This window comes from Eumetopias jubatus, unplaced genomic scaffold (genome assembly GCF_037043125.1).
Source record: "Eumetopias jubatus isolate StellerSeaLion01/CBP00866 unplaced genomic scaffold, mEumJub1_p1.0 scaffold_8, whole genome shotgun sequence".
NCBI lineage: Eukaryota > Metazoa > Chordata > Mammalia > Carnivora > Otariidae > Eumetopias > Eumetopias jubatus.
Window position 1 is genome coordinate 92,918,643 of NW_028274814.1, and position 16,140 is coordinate 92,934,782.

General features: G+C 36.7%; 1 protein-coding gene across 7 annotated transcripts in view; it reads right to left on the reverse strand.

The window, feature by feature from the left end:
* Positions 1-16,140, reverse strand: part of GRIP1 (glutamate receptor interacting protein 1) — a 393,897-nt gene that overhangs the window by 112,852 nt on the left and 264,905 nt on the right. The window lies entirely within an intron of this gene.

A 16,140-nucleotide genomic window follows, 5' to 3' on the forward strand; every position in this document is an offset into this window, starting at 1 on the left:
AAAGGTCTCTGGGGCTTCCGTAGGAGCACAGATCTGAGTGCGAGTCGGGGAGGAAGAGGAGATAGAGGAGCCGAGAAGTGACTGACAGAGAAAGGACAAGATGTAGAGGACTCACTGCATCTATGAGTGAAAGGCAAGGACAGGTGCGTGGAAAGCTAAATGGAGCAAGCCAGGTGATGGCAGGGAGAAGAACCAGCTGGGTGGAAGCAGGGTGAGGGAAAATGAAGGATGAGCCAGGGCTCTGGTTTGAGAACTCGCTCGGCTGGAGGCACCACCACCTGAGATGTGGAAGATGGGGGAACAGGCCAGGGACAGAAGTCAAGTTCAGTTCTCAACATTGAGCTTTAGGAATTATCATATAAATGTGGCATTAAGACTGCTCTGTTGGTTAAATGGCTTTAAGCAAAGTTCTGGAATCAGACGTTAACAGTTTGAATTCTGGCTCTGTTACACTCTACCTAGGCAAATTATTTTATTTTCTCTGTTTCTTGAAGTGGGGATACATACCGAAGGTAAGAACATAATGAAATAATGTTTATAAAATGCCCTGAACAGAGTACGTACTTAGTAAATGGCAGTTAGTATTACTATAATTTGCTAAGAACAGCATTAGCATCAGATATGATGTTAAAGGCCTGAATTTTGACTTTGATACTTATAAACCATGTCATCCAGGCAAATAATGTGTGTTAGATTTCTAATTTTTAAAACAGCCTAAATCCTTCATTTCCTACAATGCAAGGCATATAAAAACAACAATGATAACTCTAACATCCTTGATTTAGTCTTGAACCTATAGGTCCCACCAAAAGGTGATGAGAAACCTGGAATGAAGGATTCTTTCTTTGTACCACAAGGAAGAGAAGATTAGGAATATTTAGTCTGTGGCTACAGGAGCTCTGTAAAAAACAGCAGTGCCCTTGGGGAAAGGCCTTATTTAAGGTAAGTCTCATGTGTGTTCCCTGAGAAGGAACAAAAAGTTGCTTATGGGGGCGCCTGGGTGGCTCAGTCGCTAAGCGTCTGCCTTCGGCTCAGGTCGTGATCCCTGGGTCCTGGAATCGAGCCCCGCATCGGGCTCCCTGCTCCGCGGGAAGCCTGCTTCTCCCTCTCCCACTCCCCCTGCTTGTGTTCCCTCTCTCGCTGGGTCTCTCTCTGTCAAACAAATAAATAAAATCTTAAAAAAAAAAAGTTGCTTACGATATGCAAACATTAACTGCAAAGTTCCTAATATTCTATAAATGTAAATATTTCTTCAGCATTAAACATTAAATGTGCGATGATCATGAAGCCTGTGTTTTGATTTGTCCACTTAAATTGCAAATGAGTTTACTAGCTTAGTGAGCACTGACCTATTATTGTAGAAGTCGTGTAGAATCTTGCATTAATCAGAAAGCGTCAGACTCCCATGGTCAATATAATCCTTTCAGGCTTTCTCAAAAAACATGGCTTAATAGAGGTAATAGGAGGATCAGAGAGGATAGGGGTTGTGAAGTGCCCTGTAGACTAAAAGTGTTCTCCACACAAGAGAAGTTATTTTGGATATTATTAAATTGACGGGAAAGGCAGGCTTAACGTGAATTACTCCTTGTTTATTTGTTCATTCATATGTTCAGTCAACCAAGAGATAAATAAGACAGAGCGGAGGATACAATGTGGGTATGAAATAGCCCCCGCCCTCAAGGAGCTTTCAGTCCCATAGAAGAGAAGACGGTCACACACATAGACAACTACACTACTCTACTCCGTGGCATAAAGACTATAAAGAGGTGCATGAAAAAGATATCATAGAAGTTAGGATGGCAGAGGGATTGCTGCGGGCTGGATTTGCTAGGTCTAGCTTCAAGAAATAGAAGTAGAGTTGAAAGGTTGTACTTGAGTGGGAAAGCTCACAGAACAACAAAAATAATAACAATAATGAAAGCAGACTTTTTATTTCTATGTGTGCCAGGGGTATATGTATGGATGGTGATTAACGTAATGAAATAAAATTTAAAAAATGTATTAACAACTTGAATCACCACAATAACCATTGGAACGAGCTGCTATGATTAATCCTCATTTTTTTTTAAAGATTTTATTTATTTATTTGACAGAGAGAAATAGCGAGAGAGGGAACACAAGCAGGGGGAGTGGGAGAGGGAGAAGCAGGCTTCCCGCGGAGCAGGGAGCCCGATGCGGGGCTTGATCCCAGGACCCTGGGATCATGACCTGAGCCGAAGGCAGATGCTTAATGACTGAGCCACCCAGGCGCCCTTGATTCATCCTCATTTTACAAATGGGGAAACCGAGGCTTAGAAAGGTGACACACCTAGTAAGTTGCAGAGCCAGGAATCAAACCTGAGTCCTTTTAATCACTACACCGTACAGGTGGGATGAAAGTCATGAGGAAACACACAAAAATGGTAAAACATTGTTCACAAATGATTAAATATCCAGTGTGGCTGATGAAGCACAGGGTTTTCCAGGGATACAACAAAAAACAAACCTAGAAAGGTAGGTGAGGAAAAGCTTGGGCCCAGCCTGAGTCTCGGAATAAAGACTTTGGACTTTATGTTATAGCTAACAGGTGGGGAGCTGCCCAAATAAAGATGGTGGCAATTGTCGGACTAGATGATAACATTACAAAGAAAGGACGTTCAGAGGCAGGAAAAGTAAAGAGATTGAGGGAAGAATTTTGGAACGGTTCTTTGCATTTTACTTGTTTTAAAATAAAATAATTCTGTAGGAGGTGTGGTCTGTTCAGCAGTCATTTGATGTTTGTTGTGAATTACTCCATTAGATGCTACAGTGATTTTGAGCAGGATTAATGCCGGGTAGTAATGCCCTCATAGAGATCAGATGAAAAACTTCTGGCTTTTCTATTTCCTATTTTACTACCAACACAACACCTTCAGGTGATGAGAAATAGAATCTACAGAGAGAAGATGCTGGATATTGGTATGTTTCTAAAGGAAATTTGTATGAAAAGTTTGATCTCAATCTGCTTCTGAGAATTCACAGTAGAAAATTCTTCAGTCATCTTAAAGTAAACCAGAGGGTCCTTACAAAAATGCCTGACCTCCTGACTTCATGAAGACAGATTCAGGACAGTTTCTATCATATTTGTGGGTCATAGAGAACATCTAGAAGGCAGGGGGCTATAGTGGGTGTTAGCATATTGAGCAAATGCACCCTCATGAATGATAACTGACAGTGGCATCTGGTAGCCATAGTCAGTATCATGGTCGCAAAGACAAGTAGAAATATAATTTATTCCCTATGTATTTATGACTGTTGGCAGTCAACCCAATTCTTTAACACCTATTAGTATGCCATAAATAATACTAAAAAAATAATAATTTTACTATACATCAGGCACTGAAGTGGACAAAGGGTAACTAAAATATGGAGAAAAAAGGCTTCATGTCTCACAGGGAGTTTGTGGTCTTCTGTTTCTTTGGAAGTTATTGCCTATAGTTATACGTAAGGGTTAACAGAAAGTATAAAGATATGAAAAGATACAAAGAAGAATAGTTTTTCCCTGGTAAAAGATGGTTTGGTGCTCATCTGACAGCAAGGAATTAAAAAATTAGTATCCAATCACAGAGAAAAGTAATCTTGATCAGTACTTGGGGAGTGCTTTAAAAAAATGGCCAAGAACTGACCTTGTGATGGAGAGAAGTGCTTATCTGCTACCCTTTTAAAAGAAAGTGCAATTCTGGTCTACTTAATACATATACATGACCTTAAAGAAACCATGCAAAGCGATTTCCCCGACAGAATTCAGTCAGTTTTTCATTTTTCTAAAACACACTAAAGTTAAAGAGCTAATTTTCCCCTTAAGGGACATGTTTAATTTTAGAAGCATAACATTCAATCTGAAATTGAGGGAATTTAACCCATTTTCCATTAATTTATTAATGTCTCAGAATGCCAAGATCAAGATTCTTGAAGATAATGGCTTCACAGTAGCAACTTGGCCTGATGCTTATTATAGAAATGCTGGGAAGAAATCTCAGGGAAATTGTAATTGTCAATGAGATTGCTGGGTTTGTTTTGATTAACAAGGGAAATGACCAAGTTTCCTTTTTAGATAGTGTTTTAGCTGTAACCATTTTAGTTCAGTTCGAACTACAGTTAAATGCTATTTTAAACTATTTTTGTTTGTAGTATTCTGCTCTGAAGTTACATCATTGAGAAGAGAAGCGGTAATAACGGGGCACCTGGGTGGCTCGGTCGGTTAAGCGTCTGCCTTCGGCTCGGGTCATGATCCCAGGGTCCTGGGATGGAGTCCCGCAGGTTCCCTGCTTGGCGGGAAGCCTGCTTCTCCCTCTCCCACTCCCCCTGCTTGTGTTCCCTCTCTTGCTGTCTCTCTCTGTCAAAAAATAAATAAAATCTTAAAAAAAAAGAAGTGGTAACAACTTCTTAAATTTCATGAGAAGTTACTAAATTCAAAGACCCAGAATTTTAGAGCTGGAAGAAGCTTTGAGATGATGTGGTCTAGTCCCCTCATGTCACAAGTGAGGAATAGTGGTCCAAAAGACTTAAAAGACCCTCTGAGTCTATCACAATAGATATCACGTAAAATATAGTAAAATGGGCTCTTGTCAAAAAGGTAGATATTAAATTGCTAACCTACATTACTCCTACTCTGATACCACCACCCATCTCCTTAGTACCTAATATAACACTGAACTCCTAGAAGGAGTGAACTCCTGATTGATATTCTACAGTATTTTATGTTCTTACATTAGTGTTACTGAGTTATTTAAAAAGGTGAATGAGGGGCGCCTGGGTGGCTCAGTCATTAAGCGTCCGCCTTCGGCTCAGGTCATCGTCCCGGGGTCCTGGGATCGAGCCCCGCATCGGGCTCCTGCTCGGCGGGCAGCCTGCTTCTCCCTCTCCCACTCCCCCTGCTTGTGTTCCCTCTCTCGCTGTCTCTCTCTGTCAAAAAAAAAAAAAAAAAAAAAAACAACTTAAAAAAAAAAATAAAAATGTGAATGAGTACCTCATACACTAAAATCAGACTATCCACATTACTTTAGAGACCCAGAAACTAAAAACTAACTTACTCAGGATGAGCTTTCTAGGCACATATCTGCTGCCAAGCCCAAGGGAAGAATCAGGGTGTAATAAGCATGAGAAGGCAGGCCCAGCAGGGAGCAGAATGGGGAATGAAGAGTGGCTCAGGTGAGAGGGACAGAGAGTGGGCCATGCGAATTGGGCTGAGCATCTCAGCTCTCATCTCTATCACTCTGCCAAACATGTAAGATGACAAATAGTTGTAGTTTTAAGCCACTAGTTTGTGATATTTTGCTCCCTAGCACTAGTCAATACTAACATTTTGCTATATAGAAATAGCTAACACTAATATAGGACTAAAATCCAATGACGAGATTGGATTTGGTAGATGAATACGGTAGAACAAACTAGATGGAATTTTACATCCTCCTTTAGTCTTAAATCTACCAATTTTGGCATTTATTTTCCATGTAGTAGTTAGGGTTAATTTGTGACATATGTAACTAAAATAGGACTTGTATATATAATGTACAAAGAACTCACATAAATTCATAATGATAGAGTTTCCTAACAGAAGAAAAAAATGGATCAAAAGACTTGAACAAACACATCACAAAGGAAGATATCCAGATGGCCAATAATGAAAAGGTGCCCAACATCCTTATTCATCTGGAAATAGACATTAAAGCCACAAAGAGATACCACCACACACTGTCAGAATGGTTAAAATGAAAAGGATTGACCATGCCAAGTGCTGGTGAAGGTGTGAAAGGAAGCAAAACTGTTAGTGGAAATGAAAACTGGTACAACCACTTTGAAGAACTGTTTAGCACTATCTACTAAAGCTGAGCATGAATGTAACTTATAGCCTAGCATTTCCACTCCGAGGCATAACCTTAGAGAAATGCATATATATGTTCACTCAAAGACATATTCCAGAATGTTCACAGTAGCATTATTTATAGAGTATAAACTGGAAAATACCCAAATGATCAACAGGAAGGGCTAAATTGTGATCTCTTGTTATAATGGAATACATAATGACAATTAAAAAGAATGAATTTCTGTTACAGGTAACAGTAGGAGTGCACCTCACAAACATACTGTTGGATAGGAGAAACCCAGGGCCAAAGAAATATACTATATGATTCCATTTATATACAGTTCAAGAATCAGGATAATAATAAATTTATGGTTTATGAAGTCAAGATGGGGTTACACTGAGGAAAGAGATGGAGTAGTGATTGGGTGGAGACAGAGTGGAGTTTTTGGTGATAACAGTTATGTTCTATTTCTTGACCTGAGTGGAGAATATACGAGTGAAAATTCAACAAGGTGTAAAAATAAGATTTCAGCACTTTCCTATTTGCATCTTATACTATAATATAAAAGTAAAGTTAGAAACATATCTATTATAATCTAGTAATATAAAATAAAAAACATACCTTTTCTAATTTAAGGTATCTCTCTCCTCCCCCACTTCTTTTGTGTCCATAAACATAGGACAAGTGGCTCTGAGTTTGAATATGTAAAAGAGAACTAGATGAGTAGGAATAAGAGTATTCCGCAAAAATTCATTTTTTAGATAAAAAAAGTTATAAGGAAATCTACCTTTTATCTTAGAGAAATAACATTCCAAAAAATGGCTGTTGCCATTTGAAAATTAGGCTTTTTTTATGTAGAAAACTCTTTATGAAATTGTCTGTGAAGTGGAGGTTGTGCTGGTCTCCCACATAGAAGCATGTGTGTCATAAATACTTCTAGCAGCCCTTGAAAAACTCAGTTTCCAGTACATTGAGATCATCTGGAAGAAACTGATTAGAACGTACAAATAGTGGCCAATTTCCTCTTGGTACTTGTGACTCAGAAGTCACTGGTGAAGTGTTATATCTTAATCTTGATATTCTAAAGAAATGAAATGCAAAGCATAGCCAAGATCCAGTTGTGCTAACACCGATAAACCTATACTTTTGATGGCAAAGGGGTTAGTCATCTTTTCTGAAGACTCATAATATTCAAATTGATCCCTAATAAAACAGTTACTTGAAAACTACTGAGGACTGACTATAAATAAGGACTGACCACACATCTGGGCAAACATATAATACACTTGGGCATTTCCAAGGAAAGGATAACATTTTTTTCAGCATCCTTGGTTTTGCATGCTGGCTTAGTCCGGGTAAATAAAAGGAAAGGTTTGAAGCTGAGCAGAGAAATAGTTCAGAGGAGAGTCAGAGGCTTACAGGAACAAAGAAAAACACCCACAGGTAGATTAAAAGGTTTTGTGATTTAAAGATTCATAATGTCATTCTGCAATGTAAGATGATATCATGAAGTAACTTCATTTTATTTTATTTTATTTATTTTTAAAGATTTTATTTATTTCTTTGACCGAGAGAGACAATGAGAGAGGGAACACAAGCAGGGGGAGTGGGAGAGGGAGAAGGAGAAGCAGGCTTCCCGCTGAGCAGAGAGCCCGATGTGGGGCTCGATCCCAGGACCCTGGGACCATGACCTGAGTCGAAGGCAGACGCTTAATGACTGAGCCACTCAGGTGCCCCAAAGTAACTTCATTTTAAACTTACCACATAAACACTGATGTTTTGCTATATTCCATACACATCTACTTAATGATGATTAGTCATAAGAATAGTTAATCTATAGGTGACTGGATTGTTCAATCCACAATTATCATTAAGAGCCTCCTATGTATGTCTGGAGACTCCATGTGAGATGCAATAGAAATAAGCAAAAAAGATGATTCAGTTAGTGTTCCCAAGAAGTCTATGGAACCCAGAGGCACAACAGAAAAACACAGACAACTAAGGAAAGACAAAATGTAAATCCCTCACGAGTTGCCAAGAAAGTGCTAGTGGGGTTCAAAAGGGAGAGAAATTGAGTGAACTAAATAAGAGTAGGATCAGGGAAGGAGGTAGATTTGACTTGGGCATATTTATATACACAGAGTATATTTTTGAAAGGTCTATGCATGGGAATAGTAGATACTAGGCACAATAAGTGGAAAAATGCACAGTATTTGAGAAAACATTTTAGTATCTTTCCATCTTATTATCAACTACAATAATTTGTTGGTTACATTTGACATCTACTAAAATGATTTTGATTACTGTTTCTTAGTAAGAAATCTTATTTAAATTATACTACAGTGAGCCTTGTTTAATATGGTCAACAAGAAATCCATATTAACTGATGGCTCTCCACAGCGCTTCCCATGGAAGAAAGAGTAAAGTTATAAAATAAATAATTATTAGAGGATCTTATAATTTTTAAAAATCCTGAATAAGTTATTTCAGTATAGATTTGGTATAATCTTCTAAACCTTTTGACTCTGTAACAATGATCTAAAGATTGATGTTCAGAACAATGTCCTTGAGATAACTGTGTGCTCCTCTCTCCCAAAGACTCAAGTATCTTTAATTTTAAATACATTATCCAAAACATACTTTAGAAATATTTTCAGCAAAGTTTTAAGCAAAAGAAGTGTTTTTGATGAATTTTAGAAAATAAAACGATCCAGAACACATTATGTCTCAAATATTCTTTTTATCAATGACTCAGTATCGTCACAGCATAAAGCTTCACAGCTTCTAAATCAAGGGTAATAATGGGAGACCTGAGGTTCATTTTAGGGAAGTGGAGCATGGAAATAGTCAACTTTAATTTCCCAGCATTCAGTAGTAGTTTAGTTATGGTAAGCACTTTATATACATTCGCTCAATCTTTCCATCAAACCTTTGTACAAGTGCTATTATCATCCCTATTTTAGAGATAAGAAGGTTGAAGCCTGGAGAGTCTCAATGACTTGTCCAAGGTCAACAGAGAGCCGAGACTCATCCAAGTTTGTTTGACTTCAAAAGACACCACATTTAATGAGGTCACTGTTTTCAGATAGTCATGCTCTCCATGTGTTTTATGTTACTTGGTTTCCAATAGCAGAGCTCTCAGACCCAGTTGTTTGGTAATACATTTCAACAATAATAAAGTGGGGTGCTTTTTCTACAAACATTTTAAATAAGTAGTTCATATTTACTGAGCACATATTATGTGCCAAATGCTGCATATGTGTTAATTCTTTTGCTTCTCACAGCAACTTGTGAGTGTGGTAGTATAATTACCGCCATTTTGCAAAGGAAAAAAATCTGTCCTCTGTGACTCAACCCTCTGCCTTGGTTCTCCAACTCCATCACTGGATGCCCCTTCTCAAGTTATTCTACAGGTTCCTCTTTACCCTCCTGACCTGTGACTTGTCACTTTGGGAGAGCCCCAGAGCTCAGTCCTCTTTTCTCTGTCTCACTCCCCTATGGTGCCTCATGATTTTAAGATCCATCTCTGTGCTGTTGACTTAAAAATTCCTATCACCTGCCCTAACCTCTGCAGTGAAATCCAGGCTTAAATACCCAACTGCATACTCCACACATCACTTGGATGATAGACAGACCTCTCAAACATAACGTATCCAAAACTAAACTCTTAATTTTCCCCTAAACCTATTTCTTCTCACAGTCTTCCTTATCTCAATATGTTTTCCTTAAAATTTTACCACAGACTAAATTCAATTTGATTAATAAAATCTATAGTTTCAACAGTTTTCCTAAATAGACTACTGAATTTGCTGACATATATATTCTGAGATTTACTGAAAAATATATCTGATTCCAGAGCTGAGATTTATGGTTGTATGTGCGCGTGCGTGCACACACACACACACACACACACACACACACACACACACACTTAGAAATAATCTGTGTACTTTTAATAGTATATAAATAAAATCAATATTTATATCTACGATTATAGATACATACACTCTTCTAAGATGCAATGTGTCATACTTTTAATAGTATATAAATAAATAAAAGTACTAAAAGTAAAATCAATGCAACAAGTATGTCCCACTGGCAAATGAAAATGTGCTCCACATGGTTATTCATTGAGGCAATGTATATTAAACTTAAAGGGGGATACCACTACACAACCAACAGAAGAGTTAGCATGAAACAGACTGAAAATACAAAGTGCTGGTGAGGATGTGAAGCTGGGGAAACTCTCATATTAGAGGGACTATAACTCATGTTAGTGGGAATATAATACTTAACATTAAAATATGTCCTCAAAAGGGCATCTATTACTTTCATCAAGTCAACGCCATCTGCTTTGGGGAAGCACTATTTTTCTGTCTCATTCTATTGGGTCTGTTCAGCATACATTCCTGCCTCCCCTACCAAAAGAGTAAAGAGTATATTATATCCCTGGACATAGTGATTAGTGTAATGGTCAGCATTTGCTTCAAGCTAAGTCACTAAGAATCTTTTGGGGGTGATCTAGTCTCATTTCTTTCTCTGGCATCAAAAACTTTCAAGATAATATAAACTTGTGGCTGCTGGGGCCATCAGGTGTAAAGGAGAGCCAAAGGCCAAAAGGAGAGCCTTTTCTAGGCAAGGAGACTGGAGAGGCAGAATGCTACGACATTACTGAACTTGTGTTCGAAGCCAGGATATACCTTGGACGCCTGACTTTTGTAGGCTAATAAATTCCCTTCTGATGCTAGGTTACATTAGGTCTCTGCTATTTGTACTTGATGGTGTCCTTGTATACTGTTGAGTTATTGCTCCCTTTTTTCCAATTTAAGACCTTAGGCTTTCTATTGCAATTTTTGCATCTATTTAGCTTTATCTAAGAGTGATAGGAAGGTATCTGAATGGAGGCCCATAAACTTTGAGTTTTATACATTCTTTCATAAATTTATTTCCTTTGTATTGCTAAATATCTCCTAGTTTCCTTTAAAAATGAACGTCTTTTTGTTTTAAATGTTTAATTTTTGAGGACTTTAGTATCTTAATGAGCTGAATAGGGTAAATATCATTATTCTTATTTTATAGAAGGAAAAGATTATACAAACAAATGAAGTCATTGAGCCTAAGATCAAGGGAGATTGGTAAAAGGTACAAAGTAGGAATCAATATAATCTAATGCCTATCTCAACACATTTTCCATTAGGATTTGATGAATATATTATGTATAAAAAGAATTGATAATCTTTAGACCAGTACCTGACTTAAAGTCTTAAGGGATATAGAATATGTTTAATTCTTATATTCAACAAAGAAAATATCAGTGTCTTTGGTATCAAAGTTCTGGTTGACTGATTATTTTCCCATTAAAAAATCCTTTTTGGCTCAGATCCTGTTAAAAATTTGATAATTTTTTTGGCTTATTGAATATTAATTCTATGAATGTTAACAAGTTTTTCACAAAAAACAGAGTGGTAAACTATTTTTTAATGGGAATTTGACTTACAAAGAGTTTGAAATGCTAATTGGGCCCCTTAAGAGTAAACAGGCTATGTTGTGTAAAAACTCATTTTATTCCTTTTGAGGAAGAAAAGCTCCAAAAGTTGCAAAAGAAAGAGTATTACAAGAAAGGGAAAAATATGTTTTTGTTATAAAAGAAAGTTTCCATTAATATTTGATGAACAATTGTTATTGAAAGTATCCCATATTCTAAGACACCATTTTTACTTCCCTTTCCTCAAACTGTCATTCTCAATTATTTGACCTTATGGATACCTAATCCTATCTTAACCCAAATTAGGAGAACCGGAATGGAAAAAAGCAAGAAAGACAAAAAGAGAAAAAGATAATGACTATAGGGAATATTAGAAAAACATCCAAGTAAGACAGTTAGAATAGAGTAGTACTGACAAGTGAGAAACTGAGAGCAGAATATGGAAAAGAATTGGGTGGCTGGAAAGGAAAGGGGGAAGAGTGGAGGATTGACAGTGAGGAACGGAGTGGGAGAGAAAAAGTTGGGACAGCAAGCAAGTGGGTACAAGAGAGGTGAAAAGAAGAAAAGAGAGAAAAAGGAATTTAAAAAGAAATTAAAAAAAAAGAAATTGAAAAATCCAAAGTTTGCTCATTTGCTATATGAAGTTAACAAGGCTTAGAATAATACAACAGATGTAGTATATAGATAAATAATTTTTCCAAATATAAATGTGTGTCCTTTTATGGTAATTAAGAGCTCTTATGCTAAGACTTCTATTCAAAAGTCTGATCCTGAATTACGGTGTGAAACTAGATACAGAGATCAGAACAACTAGCCCACATGTAGAGGTCCGTATATTTAATAATTTAATGTATAATTAAAAAAATTAAAAATCAGTGGATATGTGATAGAGTCTTTATTAAATGATTGGGATATTAGGTAACTATTTAGGAAAAAAAATTTTAATTCTAAGAAAAATGCTGAATCAAAAAAAAAAAACAAACTTCAATATGTCCAAAAGGGGAAATAAACTACTGACAATTTTCAAGAAACTGATAAGGATGAATGTCCTTAATATATAGTTTATACAAACCAATAAGAAAATTAAGAGCATATCCAAGAGAAAAATGAATAAAGGACATAAGCATACAATAAGAAATGAAATTGGCTAGCAGTCATATGAAAAAATGTTCACTTGCACTAGAAATTTTTTAATAGTAAATTAAAATATAAATGCAATTTTCACTTAACAAATCAGAAAAATTAAAAGTGATAATATCCAATGTTGACAAGCTCTGGTGAGGTAATTACACTTAAAACATTGCTGGTAGTAATATAAAAGAGTATAACCTTTCCGGAGGACAATTTAGAATGACGTGCCAAATATTGAAATAAGAACTACATACTTCAATGAAATCAGAAATACAGACAAAGATTTGGGTAAAAGGATATTCATTCCAGTTATTTGTAATAGCACTTGATTGGGAAATGGCTACGCAAACACAGCGTTTATTTGTGAGTGGGGTATGAAGTGGGAATTTAATAGAATTTTTCCCATGTGGCTAACTAATTGACCCAGCATCATATACTGACTAGTTGAACCTTTCCCAACAGAGGTAAGACTATACCTTTGTTTCCATATCCACAGTGGTTTGTTTCTAGGTATTCCCTTCTCTTCCATTGATCTCTTTATTATCCCATGGCTAATATTACATAGACTTCACGGCACCATTTTAGAACGAGTCTTGATATTGGGTAGAACAAGTTTTTGTGCTTTCCTATTGTTTCAAAAACATTTTGGCTGTTTTCCTCCTCCTACGTTTCTTACTCCATGTACATTTTAGAAATACCTTATTAAGGTCCCCCCAAAGATCCTTTTAAGATTTTGAATAGAATTGAATTTATGGATGCATTCGACAGAAATGACATCTCTTAGTTATTAAGACTTCCCATTCGATAATGTGACATAGGTCTTCATTTAAGTATCTCTTAATGTATAGGCCTATATCCATATCTATGTATCTATATGTAATGGGCACACACAACTTTTGTTATATGTATTCCTTTTTATTGCTATTATAAGTGGTATCTTAAAGTTTTTACCTTGTTTTTGACTGGTATAAAGAAATGCAACTGATTTTTGTATACTGATCTTATATCTAGCAACTTAGAGATTTTTTAATATGTTTCCTTCCTGATGGCCCACTTTCCCCTATATTAGGGGGCTATCTGAGAACTCTGAAGTGTGGAAACTGTCAAACATCATTCAGAATGTGTGAATTGGGGTGAAGGCGGACAAATGGGTCACCCCATCCCCTCCTGACTCTGGCAATAATGGAACATGGAGGAATTTCCTTTGAAGCGGTGTCCATCCCCATAGGAGATGTCTCTTTGAGGTAGAGTGCTCAGGCCCTATAGACTATTGTCTTCGGTTTGGGAGCTGGTTCCTTTTAAGCCTTCAGGTTTTAGCTCACACGTCACCTTTTCACTGACTACCTTATTGGCATCTGCTAACTCTCACCCGTACCTTCCTTTATTCCCAACCACAGAATCCAGTTCATGCCCTTTATAGCAGGTAATGATCACACTTCATGAGTGTTTGATCAAGTTCTTGTTTACTGTGTGTCCTCCCCATCTACTGCAAACTTCATAAGGGCAGGGACTAAGTCTGTTTTGTTTACAGGACTCCTGTACTTTTGATACCTGCCACTTAGCCCAATAAATTATTTGTGGACTGAATGAATGATTAAATATGTTAAACGTCTGTTTCGATGCTTAATGTTAATAATATATTGTATCATCATTTAAAATATTTTACTGTATAATTTTATTTTGACTCACAACTAACTTTAAAATAGGTTTTGCTAGGCCCCATTCGACAAATGAGGTAACTAAGGCACAGGGAAATAAGTAACATGGTCCAAATGAACAGCTGGATATCAGTGGAGTGAAAACAGAGCCCAAATCACCTAACTCCCAATCTAATTCAAAACTATATAACAAAAGAGAAAGAAAAAGAAAAGGAAGGAGAGGCTATAAGAGAAAGAAAGACGAGGGAGGAAAGTTCATTTATTTCTGAATTTTCCATCTCAAGGGCATATCATACCGTTTATTCTAAGAACTCCTTAAATCTCATACTTTAAATCTTTTCAGAAACCTCATACCTCATTAAAACATTTCAGGCCAGTAGCCATATTAACACTTTCAAGCAACAGTGTTCTACATGAATCATACAGAGTGGGAAATAAAGGAGTTTGCAGTTATAGAATTGTCTCTTTATCTCTGCTACGTTTCACCAGTATAAAACTTACAGGTAAGATCCAGTCAGATAATCATGTCTGATAATTGTAAGAAGTACTAACAACATGATTTAGTTTCAATTTTAAGTTCCAATTCATTATCTCATAATTTTTATGCCTTAGTTAACATGACACAAAACTTTGGCTCTCTTGTAACATTTAAAAGCCAGAAGAGTATATCTTCCAAGTTTTACCATAGTTGTGAGGGTAGAAATAGAACTAATTTCCATTGGAAGCATTACTGAAAGAAAGAATACTACACTACATTTTGTTAGATAGACCTCCTAAGGCACGGGAAACAAAAGCAAAAATAAACTATTGGGGCTACCTCAAAATAAAAAGCTTTTACACAGCAAAGGAAACGATCAACAACAAAAAAAGGCTACCTACTAAACGGGAGAAAATTTGCAAATGATATATTTGATAAAGGGTTAATATCCAAAATGTGTGAAGAACTTCTATAACCCAACACCGAAAAACCAAACAATCCAATTAAAAACGGGCAGAAGAACTGAATAGACAAGTTTTCCAAAGAAGACATTCAGATACAAACAGACACATGAAAAGATGCTCGACATCACTAATCACTAGGGAAATGCAAATCAAAACCATAATGAGCTATCATCTCACCATCTGTCAGAATGGCTAAAATAAAAACGACAAGAAATAACAAGTGTTGGTGAGGATGTGGAAGATAAGGAATCCTCATGCACTGTGGGTGGGAATGTGAATTGGTGCTTTGGTATGGGGGTTCTTCAAAAAATTAAAAATTGCAATACCATATGGTTCAATAATTCCACTATTGGGTTTTTACCTAAAGAAAACAAAAACACTAACCTGAAAAGATATAGGCACCTTGATGTTTATTGCAGCATTATTTACAATAGCTAAGATATGGAAGCAACCTAAGTGTCCACTGATAGGTGAATAGATAAGGAAGGTGTGTTATATGACGCAGCCATAAAAAAAGGATGAGATTCTGCCATTTGAGACAACATGGATGGACCTAGTGGGTATTACGCTAAGTGAAATAAGTCAGACTGAGAAAGGCAAATACCACATGATTTCACTCATATGTGGAATCTAAAAAAAACGAACAGATGAATAAACAAAAAGCAGAATCAGGCCTATAATTACAGAGAACAAACTGATGGTTGCCAGAGGGGAAAAGGTCGGGGTGGGTGGGCAAAATGGGTGAAGGGGAGTGGGAGATAGAGGTTCCTAGTTATGGCATGAATAGGTCATGGGAATGAAAGGCCCAGCATGGGAATACAGTTACTGGTACTCTAGCAGCATTCTATGGTGGCAGATGGGAGCTACACTTGTGGTGAGCACAGCATTACATATGAACTTGTCAAATCACTATATTGTACACCTGAAACTAATGTAACATTGTGGGTCAACTCTATTTAAAAAAAAAAAACCCACTACACTCAACAGTATTTTTCTTTTAATCAATGATTCTGTATGTCCCCTTTTCTTTTTTTTTGTTCCTAAATCTAATGATAAAATGCTTGGTAATTTCTATTGATTCTGATGAGCGAGCTTCCTA